This window comes from Dreissena polymorpha, chromosome 10 (assembly GCF_020536995.1).
Source record: "Dreissena polymorpha isolate Duluth1 chromosome 10, UMN_Dpol_1.0, whole genome shotgun sequence".
Classification (NCBI taxonomy): Eukaryota; Metazoa; Mollusca; class Bivalvia; order Myida; family Dreissenidae; genus Dreissena; species Dreissena polymorpha.
Window position 1 is genome coordinate 43,244,076 of NC_068364.1, and position 16,035 is coordinate 43,260,110.

Here is a 16,035-nt window from a genome sequence, read left to right on the forward strand (position 1 = left end):
GTTAAATGATGAACTGTGGCTATGATCTCTTTGAAACACCACAGGCCTTGGTAGTCAGCGATGTCTTACTTGGTCATTTTTGACTGTCTACAGTGCCATCCCCCCCCCCCCATACGGTAGGGTGACATATAGCAGTTTAACTGTCAGTCCGTCTGTCTGTCAGTTGTCGGTCCGAAAACTAACATTGGTCCTAACTTTTGCAATATTGAAGATAGCAACTTGATATTTGGCATGCATGTGTATATCATGAAGCTGTACATTTTGAGTGGTGAAAGATCAAGGTCATCCTTCAATGTTAAAGGTCAAAAACCAAAATCCAAGGGAAGTAATAAGCTTTAAAGGGAGATGATTTCTATACCTGCCAAATGATAAATAGAAATTTTATTTCAAAGCGGCGCAGAAGGGAGCATTGTGTTTCTGACGAACACATCACTTGTTGTTATATTGTTTATATCAGACTTCAACAGCCTGGTAAATGCTTCAAAAATAAGACAATCAAATCTGAATACTGTTCATTTACTGTTGATAGGTGATTTACTTGTAGGATGTCCCATTACGTACAATTGTTCCAATGGATTTTATATTCAAAATGGTATGATGTTTTAATTGTACAAATATCATTTTAATTTAAATTATAGCAATTACAAAAAGTTGTTTGTTTAAGCAAAATTAACTTAAATTTGTGATAAAAAGACAATTGGTGTCCTTCACTTACAACATGCTTTTAACATTGTACATACATTTCAGTCCATTAATAAATATGCATTCAAACTCACTGCATTTAGTCATGCTTACCAATCTGTTTAATTATGCAACATGATCTAATTTTCAATTTTGGTATCTTCTTTGCCACTATTTGAAATATAATATGTTGAATACCCACGTGATCCAATAGTCCCATTACAGTTTACATTATTATAATTATGACCTCAATAGTGCCGTCACAGAGTGATGGTGCCTCACCTGAGTCCATTCAAGGCAAAAGAAAAGCTCTAAAAGGAATTTTAATCTCAATATAATCACTGTAATTTATTGAAACATAAACTTACTTTATTTACTGTGCTTTTTATGTCATATAACAGTGATGCAACCAGGGCTTTTTTCCTTCTTTGAGACTGGCCGTGGAAGGACATTTTGACACAGACAATTCACAAATCTAGCACGGCCGAGATTTTTTACAAAAATGGCCGTTTCAAACTCTACAAATGGACATTTTGAGCTCAAAATTGTCACAAACGGCCATTTCACAATCTATAAATACATTTGATTTCACTGTTTTTTATTCCGAATTCGCAAATAATGTTTACTTATCGTTAAACTGTCATTGCTTGTTTTAATCGATTACAAACGTGAATAGATTTAAATTTTGAATTTGGTGCAACCAATGTATTCGCGGCTGATCAACCTCACCATTAAACAAACAAAATGGCTTCGCGTAACTCGCATTTCTATGTTAAAAAGATTTAAAATACATCAAATTATCTCGATTTATTGCAATTCGGGATTACAATAAAGAAACAGACAATTTCTACAGAAGGGTTAGTGTTTTTACAATACACTATTAAAACAGACATGGTTTATATAATAGGAAAGTCATTTGAAATTTTGATAAAAGTACATGACATGCATGATTGATGTAGTATAACCGAGAGCGATCCCGACTTGTTATTCTCGATTTCTATACCTTATAAGTTAACAAGTGTAAATATTGGTTAATCCTTTCCCCGATAGATGCGTATAAGCCCGAGTCTATCGATTCCCCGATACATGCGTTTATTACCGTCTCTATCGATTACCGCATACATGCGAAATTTTCCGTGTCTATCCATTACCCGATAATCCCGCATAATTCCCAATGTCCATTTTCAAATGCAAATTCTGATTAATATTGACGGCAAAAGTGCTCAAGAAAACTCATTAACACAGACATCCAACATTTTTCCAAAGTATCAAATGAATTTTGGCATATGTTTCTATTTAAAGATTTGATGAAATAGGTGTCCAATCGGGACAAGGATAGTCCAACACGCGTAAATAACTTAATGTGGTGTGTGCGCATTGTGTACAGTTCATGTCCTTTTACAAATTGTAGCAGTAAATAAATACATGTATATGCCCATTAGTGCTGCAACAATACGCCAAAAACCGTATTGCAATATATTGTCAGTTCAAAAACCCGTATTGCAATATATCGCAATATATTGCTAACTTGTACCAAAATTATAACTTGCCAATTACCCGATAATCCCGTATATTCCAGTTTTAAAGCAAATTCTGGTAAATATTTACTTTAAATGTACTCAAGAATAACAAGAAACACAAACATTTGCAAATTTTCTTAAGTATCAAATACATTTTGGCATTTGTTACTATTTAAAGATGTGATGAAATAACGTCCAACCGGGGCGTTTTTTTCCACTGAACACGCGTAATTCACCTGACGTGATGTTCCCATTTTTATACAACACAAAATACACCCATACTTTCCATGCGACGTTCTACATGTCTGTATAATTTTCGCGCGCTTTTTATTGAGACAAAGGATAAAGCACTTTTTATTTGACGCTAGAATTTCTTATTGTCGCATTAGCATTAAAATTTGGAAGCGTATTTCCGAAATTCGGATTACATATTTAATAATGCTCAATTCAGAATCGAAGGAAACATTTACAGCTGTTCGCAATTGATTCAACGATAATCTGTTCAAAAGCATCGAACGAATGCTCCGATGTAACACTGCTACTCCGTAAAATACACTTTCAGAATGTTACTTTTAAGAAAAAAAAATTTTACAATGCTTTGTTTTGTTTACCTTGTTATCATTATTTCGGATGGCTTTTCTTGACGAAATGTGAATGAATTTTGTAAAATTTTCGTACCGGTATGATGAAAATCATATCACAATACAATATGCGTATTGCGATATATACCGATATACCGGTATATTGTTGCAGCCCTAAATAGTATGTATGCCCCGGCCTTGATTGATGTGTGAGGTATATATTGATTGACCAATCCGTCCATTTGTACTTTACTTCACATTTGCCTTAAGTGGCAATTATATTTTTCACTAATGCTTATTTCTGGATTTATCCTTATTGTCATTATTCAAGCTTTTGGCATTGCATTTAAACCACTTCTGGGACATTCATCAACAATCTTTGACTAATACAACATGGGTGAAATTTTAAGACATTCGTACCCAAAAAAAAAAGAACAAAGTGGAAAAAATGATCGAAGTTAAAAAAAAAAATAGAATAGATTAATTACAGTACAGCCAACGTGGAACAAACATTATTTTGCGATCCGCGGCGGCAATGCGCAACAAGTCGATGAAGAGTCGGCCGTTAAAGCATTTCGCAGCGAAGCTTCGCATCTTTCCGCCGAGGCAAGCCGCTATCCGCGACATGACGCAGAGTCTGGCATGCACATCTTCAAATCAAAATCTTTTTTAAATGATTAGTTAGTCAAAGAAATTTAAAAGAACAATTATAATTATATTTATAATCATAATTAATTTAATGCGCACAGATTCAAAATAGATAAATTAGTTAATAAAAAAACATGCTGTTGTTTTGTTTTTAGTGATTGCATTCCCATTTCTAAAAAAATTGCTGTCATCCGGATATACATAATTATTATTTATAAAGAATGCAAATAAAAAAAATCGAATTAATTAAAACAAAATACGATTATCACAGGCATGTATTAATAAGATTCCAATAATCATTTGCCATTGTCATTTATAGAATCAGCTTAAGTACTTTAAGTTACTTTGTGTGCGTTTAATTATTGCACTGTATGATTATTGTCTTTATATTAAAACGATCAACAGACATATTTGTTTTGGGTTTAATTTTTACGACAACATGTATTAGCATATAAGCACATTTAATGTGGCTGGCCAAGTTAGTTTGTTTCCTGCCCGTAGTGTATGTATTTCACACATAAATGTCACATAATTATGTGTTTGCACATACGAGTGGTCAAGAATCCAGCAGTTGGTTGATTTATAATTGCTTGTTGTTTTTGCTATTATATTTTAGCTGAGACAATTAGCAGTTGAAGCCACATCAATAACCAACACTTAATTGTTGTTTTGTTAATTATCAGCTTATTATAACTATCGTTTGACTATGTGTATATAAATTAGTTTCATTTTGTTTATATTCTACAGTTGATATCCCTTATCATTATTTTCCGTAAAGCCTTTGGCTTTACATGTATCAATAGCATGTCTGTCAGACGCTGCGCATACGGCCCGCAATTATAAAGATCCGGAAAATACACCATGCACTACGCTCCGCACAGTACACATCGAAGAACCCGGATAATCATTGTCTTTTCGGCGCTTGAAGCGAGAGCACGATTTTATCGGTGAGTTTCACATGGCCCGATATTTTTTAAATTATATTGGCTCCACCTAGGACGTAGTCCAGGTATTTGTTGATTTTATTATTACAGAAAGTTTCCGTTTTTACAGTTCTTTGCTGTTATTTATTTGTTAATTGTAACTCTGGTTAAAATTAAAATGAGCCAGTCCGAGAACGAAGTTCTCGAGTACACTGCAAATGTTCTGTTCTCATCTTCGGAAAGCGAAGGTGAGTTTTCGGGGTTCGAGGCAGATAGCGCCGAACCAAAACAGTGCCAACAACGAAAGCTTAAATCGGTTGTTAAGCGAGTACATAAAAGTTCGACACGAACTGACGTAAATAATAATTCTAAAATTGACTCAAAACAGACAAAGGGAAAGCAAAAAGCCACAAAGAAAACAACCCCTAAGTCAACAAGTGTAGGCTTATTTGATTTAGATAATTTGTCTGCCAATGATATTGATGTACTGAGAAAAAAGCTGGGCATTTTTGATATGCCAGTAGAGGAAGTGTATGATGACTTTGAGGGTTTTGACCCCCAGAATGCCCCAAATTTGAGAATAGAGGTTGAAAATGAAAATGAATTTACAGATTCAGATGCAAATGATTCTATAGGTGCACGATTATATGCCCAAGACTCTAGCAATAACATGACATCTAAGTTGAAAAATAGTCTTTTTGACGATTCTGATCAGGTTGAAGATCGATCAGACTGGAAATTGCCCAAGATTAAAACAAAAGTTAAAGGACCAGCTATTACACAATCTTTGGCTGACTTAATTAGTGTGGCTTGTACATCACAGTGTGACATTGAATCTGTTTCAGAGAAGTATCATGTTCCTGAAAATTGTGAGAAATTAAATCCTCCCACTGTTAACAATGAGATATGGAAAATTTTAGACAAAAGAACACGTACTTATGATCGTCTTTTCCAAGACATACAATCACTACTTTCATCAGGCATTGTCCCAATTCTGAAATTGGTCCAAGTGCTTAAGCAGTCATTGATGACCAATGAAGAGGCTAAAGAGTTAATCTCTGACTCTCTGACATTATTGGGTCAAGCCCAGTTCAATTTGAGTGTCCGTAGGCGATATCTTCTTAAACCTAATCTAGACCAGAAATACAAAAATTTGTGTAGCATAAACATGCCTGTGACAACCCAACTGTTTGGGGACGACATTGCCAAGGAAGTGAAGAATTGCGAGACCAGTCTTAATCTTGGAAAGATGAGACTGCAGCAAAGTTTTCAGCCCAATTTCTTTCCGAGGGGAGGATTCCGTGGAAGGTTTCCACGTAATTTCAATAGAGGTCGTGGCAATGTAAGATACATGCCATATGGACAGGCACCTGCCTTCAATCCTCGAGGATTTAGAGGACCCATGAGAGGAGGACCTAGAGGCGGTAGAGGTTTTAAACCCTCGGCAACTGTATCAGCCCCAAACGAGGGCAATTAGGAGCGGTAGGTAGACTCAAACACTGTTATAAGTCCTGGGAATTTTTTACCAGTGATCAATGGATTTTGAATAATATAAAAGGCTATGTCCTGGAATTTGAGTCAAAACCTTTTCAAACAGTTATTCCAAATGAAATCTCTTTTAATGAATCAGAAATTCAGATTATTGATCAAGAGGTGGATGATTTATTGAAAAAAGGAGCTATTGTCGGTTCTGAGTGGGAGCCAGACCAGTTTATTTCAAATATATTTGTGGTCAAAAAACCTAATGGAAAATTTAGACCAATTATAAACCTCAAAAGGTTAAATAATTTTGTTCATTATGAACATTTTAAACAAGAGCATTTTAAGATAGTGCTTGAATTAATTCAAGAAAATGATTTCTTTTGTTCTGTGGATTTACAAGATGCTTATTTTTCGGTTCCTATTCATCCAGATTATCAAAAATATTTGAAATTTACATGGAAAGGAGTTTTATATGCATTTGTTTGCCTGCCGTTTGGGTATAGTGCAGCACCCAGAGTATTTACAAAGTTGTTAAAACCAGTTTATGCATGGTTTAGGTCCCAAAGTATTAAATGTGCTTACTATATTGATGATTCTATTAATATGAGTTTAGACAGACATATATGTTTACAGAATGCTGAAACAATTTGTTCCACATTACAGTCTCTTGGTTATGTGGTAAATCCCACTAAGTCAGTTCTAGTGCCAACACAAAGGATTGTGTTCTTTGGTTTTATAATAGATTCCGTTCAGTTTATGATATTCCTTACAGAGGAGAAAATAGAAAAAATTATTCTTAAAGCTCGAAGACTTTTGTCTAGTAGAAGAGTAATAGTTAGAGACCTGGCATCGTTTATAGGTCTTTTAGTTAATGCTTTTTATGCAGTTCTAGAGGCTCCTTTGCATTATAGACAACTTGAACGTTTAAAATTAGAAGGACTTGGAAATAATAACAGTTTTGATAATGAAATAATGTTAAATGGGAGAGTTATTCAAGACTTGCATTGGTGGATTGGGAATGTTAATTGTAAAAATGGTAAAAGGATTAGACCTAAGAAAGTCAGTTTCATTTGTCAAACTGATGCATCTTTATTAGGTTGGAGTTGTGTTGACAACGAATCTGGTAGATTTGTTAATGCTGAATGGACGAAAAAAGATTCCGAATATCATATTAATTTTTTGGAGCTTAAAGCGATTTTTCTTGGGTTACAGTCATTATATGATAAAACCAATGATTGTCATATAAGAGTTTTTTCTGATAATGTATCTGCAGTGACCTATGTTAATGATATGGGAGGAATGACTTCTCAAAAAATGGATGGTTTAGCAGCAGAAATTTGGCAGTGGTGTTTAAAAAATAATAATTATCTTTCAGCTGCCTATGTGAAAGGATCAGAGAATAATGTTGCTGATTTTTATTCTCGATATTTTAATAAATCATCAGAATGGATGTTGAAACAAGAGATTTTTGAAAGAATTTGTTCAGAGTATTTTATACCTGATATTGATCTCTTTGCATCAAGCCTTAATTGTAAATGTAATAAGTTTGTTTCTTGGGTTCCTGAACCTCAAGCTTATTTCAATGATGCTTTTTCAATTTCATGGTCAGATTTTGAACCATATTTGTTTCCGCCATTTGCCTTAATTGGTAAGGTACTGAACAAACTAGTACAAGATAATGTTAAACGAGCTATATTGATTATTCCATTATGGAGATCTCAATTTTGGTTCCCAAATGTTATTGATTTATTGATATCAATTCCTGTTAGATTACCTCGTCACAAGGATTTGTTGACCGACCCAGAGGATGGAACATCACATCCACTATCCAAAAGTATGGACTTGGTCGCAGTGCAGCTATCAGCCGACATTTGCTTGTGCAAGGAGTTCCTTCAGGAGCAGTCTCAGTTATCCTTAACTCATGGAAATCAGGAACAGAAAAACAGTATAGTTTGTCATGGCGTAAGTGGTGTATTTGGAATCAAGAACGAGGTAAAAATCCCATTAAAACCTCTGAGACGCAGGTAATAGCTTATTTATTTTACCTGTTAAAAAACAATAAGTCTTATTCAGTGCTGAACACACATAAAGCAATGCTTTTGCAGACTTTAAATATTTTAGGCAATAAATGGTGTGAATCTCCAACATTAATTAGTAGGTTTATGAGAGGTGTAGCTATTATGAAACCTGTGGTTCCAAGGTACAAATTTACATGGGACGTGTCTTGTGTTTTGCAACTATTAAAGTCGCTTATGCCTTTGAAACAGTTATCTTTGAAAACATTAACGCTAAAGTTAGTTGGTTTGGTGGCTTTGGCTGCTGCCCCTCGTGCACAAACTATTGTGTCCTTGAATATTGATTGTGTTAAAATTGATTATACTACTTGTGAAGCGGTGTTTTATTTCAAAAATTTGTTGAAAACTACGCCAGTGGGTAAAAAACAAAGTTTTTATTTAAAATTGCAGCACTTTCAGGAAGAAAGTTTATGTGTGTTTCATACCTTAATTCATTATATGAAAAGAACTAAGCATCTTAGACTTTCATCTCAGTTGTTTGTGTCTTATGTTTCTTATAAAGAAGTGTCTACAAGTACTATTGCACGATGGTTGAAGGATGTTTTAGTTATGTCAGGTATTGATGTGGCTATTTTTAAGCCACATTCATTCAGATCAGCAGCAGTTTCTGCTGCAGTTAAAGGAAATTGTTCCATTAATAATATCCTTAAAACGGCAGGGTGGAATAATGATTCCAATTTCTACAAGTTTTATTATAGAGACATTGTTGAAAGGTCTGATGTACCATTTGTTCAGGCAGTTTTTTCGCAGGTTTAATTGTATCATTAAACTTAGTGTTTTTTCATATGTTATATGTTAAAATATACATGTATACATATACAAAGTGAAGGTTTATTTAACCGTATTGTTTTCATTTGTTGACGTTTCAGGTATTTGTATGAACAGTCACAAATGTTTTTCTATTACCTTTGTATTCTGTCATATATGGTTGGGGTATGGAATGCCTATTATCATATTGTATACCTATTGTGTATTATTTTGTTAACATGTTGAAATAATACAATCTAGACAGGAAAGGAACTTAAGAATTGGTTTTATATCTGTGTCCTGCTAGATTTGTTGTCAGTCTTTAAAGATGCTATTGATACATGTAAAGCCAAAGGCTTTACGGAAAATAATGTCCCCTCATCCAAGCGTTTGTGACGGATGAGGGTCATTATTAGAAGTAAAGCCGGAGGCTGAGCATGTATCAACCCACCCCTGTTGTTGTATAAGGGTCATATGGAAGTGTTATTCTTCTTTTTCACCCTCCCAGGTTGACATTTACTGACAACAAATAACTTTTAAACAATGATTATCCGGGTTCTTCGATGTGTACTGTGCGGAGCGTAGTGCATGGTGTATTTTCCGGATCTTTATAATTGCGGGCCGTATGCGCAGCGTCTGACAGACATGCTATTGATACATGCTCAGCCTCCGGCTTTACTTCTAATAATGACCCTCATCCGTCACAAACGCTTGGATGAGGGGACATTACCCGATAATCAGGTATATTCCAGTTTTAAAGGAAATTCCGGTAAATATTTACGATAAAAGTGCTCAAGACACACACACATTCGCAATTATTCTCAAGTATCAAGTACATTTTGGCGTTTGTTACCATTTAAAGATGTGATGAAATAATGCCCAATCGGGGCGGTTTTTTCCCCATTGAACACGCATAAATCATCTGACATGATGAATGTGTTTATACAACACAAAATACACCCAAACTTTCCATGCAACGTTGTACATGTCTGCATAATTTTCGCGCGCTTTTTATGGAGACAAAGGATATTTTAGCACTGGTTATTTGACACTAGAATTTGTTAATGTAGCATTAGCATTAAAATTCGGAAGTGTGTTGCGGATTACAAATTTAAGAAAGCTCATTTCAGAATCAAACGAAACATTAACATTGTGCGTAATTTATTCAACGATATATGTTAAAGCGCACTTAGTGCCATATCGCTTATTAAAACGTGAAAATAATTAATATGAAAGTAGCATAAATCTAAGTTTCTATGCTACACAAATGTAAGCATAAATCTAGGTTTCTATGCTACACAAATGTACATGTAGGTGTATATCTTTTCACTCAATCTTCCGCGTATGTATGCGGCGGATTTACTCCGTGAAAGTAGGCGAGGTTAAAACAGACTGCGTCATTGCGCAGATCGATGCCAAGTGCCTCAGCAATACGCCCGTGAACACTCGACACGGCCGCCGCATACTAAATTTTGGGCCGTGGCGTACATGTAGCCGCGGATTAGGCCACGGCTTTTATATTTCTTGGTTTACAAAACCGCCGACCCTTATTTTTGGAAAAAGGGAAAAAAAATAAAATTGGAAAATCGTCTTTTTTTTAAATATTTTATTCCCGACCGCACTGCAAAACGAGCGAAACGAGAAAAAAAAAACGATCCGGTTTGAGTACGGTTGCGAATAAAATCAAGTAAGTACAATCAACGATTGGTTCACATATATTGCAGAGATCGGGATATTTTTCAATGTGACACATTATGTACCAGTCCTTTTATGGGCACTTCTCAAAATTTATTTCGGGTAAAAATTACAGACAATAAGAAAATCAGCGTCAGTAAAATGTCGACCCCATCAAAATTTATTTCCGAGTCTGTGACGCAACTATATTGTTTAACATGTTAATTATATTAAACAAACCCGATATTATAGTAGATAAAAAAGTATTTAATAATTAGTATAAATAATCCAATAAAACACTGCCATTATTTACGATATATGTGTTTAGGAATTTTGTAAACATGTCCGCCATAGTTTATAGGAACTGTACAGAAAGTTTGGAAATCGGAACAAATCGGTATATCTCGGAAAATCATTGATAAATGTATTTGTCGTTTCAATGCTTAGGGCCGAGTAATTTCGGCAAATCGGAACTCAACTTGCGTAAAACACTAGCTCAATTAACCATTAAACTCCGCCTCCGTTCTCGGCAAAAGATTTGAAGGCGGAGCTATGCACGTGCTTTTATTAAATTGGAGGATTGCAATTGAGAAACAAACACACAATTGGTTCGGCATGTTGATTGCTAGACAAAGGAAGCCAATTTTTTCGGCGCGAAATTTGTCGCTTTATTGCTTCCGACAGAAAGCGGCTTTCCTTTGATGACGTCAAACTGTCAATTCACACAGACTGCACATTTTCGGAAGACTTTAACTGACTCCTTGTTTACAATTCCGGTAAAAAAAAACACTTGCTAACATTAAACTTTGGATTAAATTATCAAAATAAAGCAAAAGCGAAGTTGACAAATATGATTAAATTAATTCGCATCAGTTCAAATAAGACGTTTTGCGTTGTAAATCAACGAGTTTTCATGACAACAATAACTTTGACAAACATTACCGCGACGACGCATGGATCGATCTACCTCGATTTTTTTTCATGTACGATCTCATAAGTCGAGTAAGAGCACATACCGGGTAATTTGTGTATGAGTAGTTTATCTTATATAAGATTTATGCAACGGGCATTGCATTGCGTAATGAAGCGCATCGAATTATGGAAATGAAGCGCAGTTTTTCGTTTTAATGGGAGAAGAACGCATGTCATGTAATGGAGTGTTTAAAATTGCCTGATGTTACAAAAGGTGCTTTTAGGACTCATTTCATTTGAAGATATAGATGTGTTTCATTGCATAATTTGATTTTTTGTCTCTGTGTTAAGGTTATAAAAGATATGTTGTCTTTGTTCTGATGTTATTAGTATTAACTTTTTTTTCCGATGTTTTTTTTTTTTTTTTTTTTTTTCGACCGCCCGATGGACCATTTTCAAAATAATTTTTGTAAACCAATAAAAAAAAAAGTCGTGGCCTTATGTTTGTTCCGCGTTGGCTGTAATGTAGATCAAGCATCAAAAAAAATGAAACCACTTCTGTCATATTAACATAGTATAATTTAAAAACTGTAAACTGTAAGCGGGTGCTTAACACTACACTTCTACAGACAAATATTGTATGAAATAAATATTATTTATTACCAAAATAGTTTTTTTTATAGTTGGTCAATGTTAATTTGGAGTAGACAGATAATACTATACACAAATTGGTTTCATACATTAAAACAATTGTTTCACAAAGTACATAGCATAAAGGGATATGCTATATGGTTTTCAACACATGTCAATTGTTTAAGGATAATATTTTTTCGGGTCAGGACACCATCAGGTAAAAAAAGCCTTCAAAGTGCTAACTGCAAAAGTTGTATGGCCATAATTGGTATATAAGTTGCTATTGAAATTTTGCTTATGACAAGTGTTATTGTATATTATGTTCGAATGCTTTTACAAACATATTACACTACTGCGATTTTTGCCTAAATCACCGACACTCTGTGGTCATTATTTATTTTGGGTGAAAAATTATCGCGATCTCGCGCGTTTCATCACGCAAGGTCGAGCATGATCACCGTGTATGCTATAAATATCATCGCGGTGATTCACCGCGATTCACCCCGTTCACGGTCAACGCAGTGAAGAACGATTTTCCTACGTTACATGTACATGTCTAATCTTCACAAAGATTATAGCAATATGGGATTATTAGCATTGTTGGCAGATATAAGAGAGTAGCCTTTTTTAAATTTCAACATGTATTTCACACCCATGTCCCTGACAGGTTATTTTTTACTTTTCAGGGGTGGCGAAATCAAATGTCCGAGTTGCCCGAGTCGAACATTTGCTTATCTGGGCAACTGACTTTTTTCAATTAAGTTGTCCGTGGACAACAAGTTTTTTAAAAGTCACGTCCAGGTATACAAAAATACATTGTATTAAAGCCGTAATTAAGTTTTACAAAACCGGATGTTGACACGCGATTACATTGTCAGTGCTATTTGCGGAGCAATCAAGCTAAAATATGTGCACTTTCCTGCGCAGTGATCTCCCTTATTCTATAAGAGACCGGGAGCATGCCGCATTTTCAACATTCAGCCCAACTGTTTGACAGTGTACAGACTGGTTTCTTTATTTTTACGATCAGACGGAAATAAAAAGTATCAATCTAAGATAATCAAAAAACGGTCTACCTTGTTTTTTAAGACGACTTTAATGGTAAAGATGAAACTTTTTTCTTAATCTTCAACAACGGAGCAGAAACCCGAAGCTTTGAGCAGCCCACCTCCCAAAAAACTAAGAAAGATTATCATAAAAAATATGATCTAAGTAAACGCACCAGAACTTTTCAAGAAACTTGGCTAACAGATTTTCAATGGTTACCAGTTTATATAATCAAATTGCTACCAGTAGCGGAGCCTCAGTCTGATGAGGTCCACATATTGGACTAGTTTAATTTGTTAAGATTACAATTTACTTAGGTTCAGCACATGTTTTAATAACACTAACTTCGCAAGATTTAAAGTTTGAGAAAGTCTTTATATTGTTTATAATATACTGCTATAACGAATGTACCATTGAAATACAATTATAAGCAAAACAAGCAAATCATACTCATTTTGATATATTCCACATTATTTAACATTAATCAATAAATGTGTTTATAATTTATATAAACATTAACGGACAAGTGTAGTTAAACAACGGGCAGGTTAAATTTCCTAAATGGTTGTCCGTTTTTTGAGATTTCCCCACCCCTGCTTTTTAAATGCTGCGTATAAAACAAAACAGTGTTCGCACCTAGCTAGCTGTATGATACCGCAACTGGAGGAGTGATAATTGCGTTATTGGTATGCAATTAACAGTTTGAAGCCATGGAGAACTCATAACTGATTGTAATGTCAGCGATTTTCCTTGTCCAATTGGGAAAAGTACCTGAACCGGTCCAATTGGGAAAAATTGAGTCGTGAAAACCTCAAAATTGGGAAAAATCGAGTCGTGAAATCCTTAAATTGGGAAAATCGCGTCGTGAAATTTGGGTCTTATTGAATACATCATAAAGTTCAAACTAAATTGAACATACCCATTAAAATAATCATTTGCAGGCATGCCTTAATGACCATTTCTTAAAGTAATAAAGTTGATATAAATAACAAAATATTATATAGAAGACACAAAATCAATTACTAGTTGTTTTAATCTCTTATAAAGCAATGTCTCTCGCTTTCATTTTTATGTCCCCCACTATAGTAGTGGGGGACATATTGTTTTTGCCCTGTCTGTCTGTTGGTCTGTTGGTCCGTTGGTCTGTCTGTCTGTTTGCGCCAACTTTAACATTTTGCAATAACTTTTGCTACATTGAAGATAGCAACTTCACATTTGGCATGCATGTGTATCTCATGAAGCTGCACATTTTGAGTGGTGAAAGGTCAAGGTCATCCTTCAAGGTCAGAGGTCAAATATATGTGGCCAAAATCGCTCATTTTATGAATACTTTTGCAATATTGAAGATAGCAACTTGATATTTGGCATGCATGTGTATCTCATAAAGCTGCACATTTTGAGTGGTGAAAGGTCAAGGTCAAGGTCATCCTTCAAGGTCAGAGGTCAAATATATGTGGCCAAAATAGCTTATTTTATGAATACTTTTGCAATATTAAAGATAGCAACTTGATATTTGGCATGCATGTGCATCTCATGGAGCTGCACATTTTGAGTGGTGAAAGGTCAAGGTCAAGGTCATCCTTCAAGGTCAGAGGTCAAATAAACGTGGCCGAAATCGCTTAAATTATGAATACTTTTGCAATATTGAAGATAGCAACTTGATATTTGGCATGCATGTGTATCTCATGGAGCTGCACATTTTGAGTGGTGAAAGGTCAAGGTCAAGGTCATCCTTCACAAGGTCAAGGTCATCCTACAAGGTCCAACGTCATAAAGGGGGACATTGTGTTTCACAAACACATCTTGTTTTGAAAATTTCAACAATCTTTGATGTTTGATCATCACTCAGTTGCTGGCATCCCTCTATGCACAGCATCATTAGAGCTGTCAATGTGTCCTGTGATAGATGGTTCCGATTGGTCGTGCAAAGATTGTTCATTAGACTGAACAACCTTTCCACAGAGGCAGTGCTGGAGGGCATTTTAAACTACGATAAGGTTTCAAACCGACGTCAAACAGTACGCTGGCTGCCTGACAAAAGAACCGCAAACAGTAACGACTCTATTGAATGAACGCGCTGAATAATAAAACCAGATATTAATCAAGCACGTGGTTACACACAACTATACGATTTCCTTTGTTCGCTCGCCAAAAGTTGGGTTTTGTTACGAAACTTTCGATCGTTTTGAGAAAAATTTCGGACGCCGATTGGGATTTTTTCAGATGCCGATTGGGAATTTGGGAATTTTTGCTCTATTGGGAAAGTACCGTTTACCGGTACTTTATAAAGAAGGAGGAAAATCGCTGAATGTAATCGTCGTATTTTCTCCGAGTCTCTCGATTCCCCAATACATACGTTTCAACTGTCTCAATCACATTCATGCAACTTCTTCCGTCTTTATCCATTGCTCGATAATCCCGCATATGCCCTTTTTCCATTTTAAAAGCGAATTCTGGTTAATATTGATGATACGAGTCCTAAAGAATGTCATACACGCTGTTTTGTAACCGTTGCGCTGTTTCAGTTCCTTCATTATTGAAACAATTATTGTATTGTATACTGACTACACACTTAAGTGTCATGTACAGTTCATAATCTTCTTCAACGACCAATACACAACTTAATTTATATTTAGATTAAATGCTACATGTACACATCATTTTCTGGGAATCAAGAAAGCGAGTTTATTTTGTGAAAATAAACCAATATCTGTTTATTGAATTTGTCAATTTTTTAAATGCACATGTAAGTCATTTTATGAAAATCAGGACGAAGTGAAAGTATTAATTTTACAAATAAACCAACATTTGATTTTATTCAAATGGTCGACATTATTTAAATTCGTGTCGTCTGTGTATTTGAGCAACTCTTAAGCAAATAGATATGGTTTATTTCGACGTTTAAAGCAAGTCTCGTTTCCGATATTAAACTATAAAAATTTCTTCGGTATGGTTATTGACCTACACAATCATTGACAGATGACATCCGATGGTAATTGTATGAAGTATGCAGAGAAACTGACGAAATGTTAAAACAATCGTGTAGAAGTAAAAATATCAGGTTATTATCTGTACCTGTTTCTTTCGGAGTGAATACTCGTGGCTGCGGAGA

General features: G+C 35.0%; 2 protein-coding genes and 1 long non-coding RNA gene across 4 annotated transcripts in view; 2 read left to right on the forward strand and 1 right to left on the reverse strand.

The window, feature by feature from the left end:
• The window catches only part of LOC127847548 (uncharacterized), a 285,306-nt gene that overhangs the window by 178,239 nt on the left and 91,032 nt on the right, over nt 1–16,035 (reverse strand). The window lies entirely within an intron of this gene.
• LOC127847550 (uncharacterized) overlaps nt 1–16,035 on the forward strand; it is a 203,499-nt gene that overhangs the window by 160,105 nt on the left and 27,359 nt on the right. The gene's annotated exons all lie outside the window — the stretch shown is intronic.
• On the forward strand, nt 4,263–8,245 carry LOC127847559 (uncharacterized). Its single transcript, XR_008034036.1, has 2 exons — nt 4,263–4,377; nt 7,605–8,245. It is a non-coding gene; the product is annotated as an uncharacterized LOC127847559 (long non-coding RNA).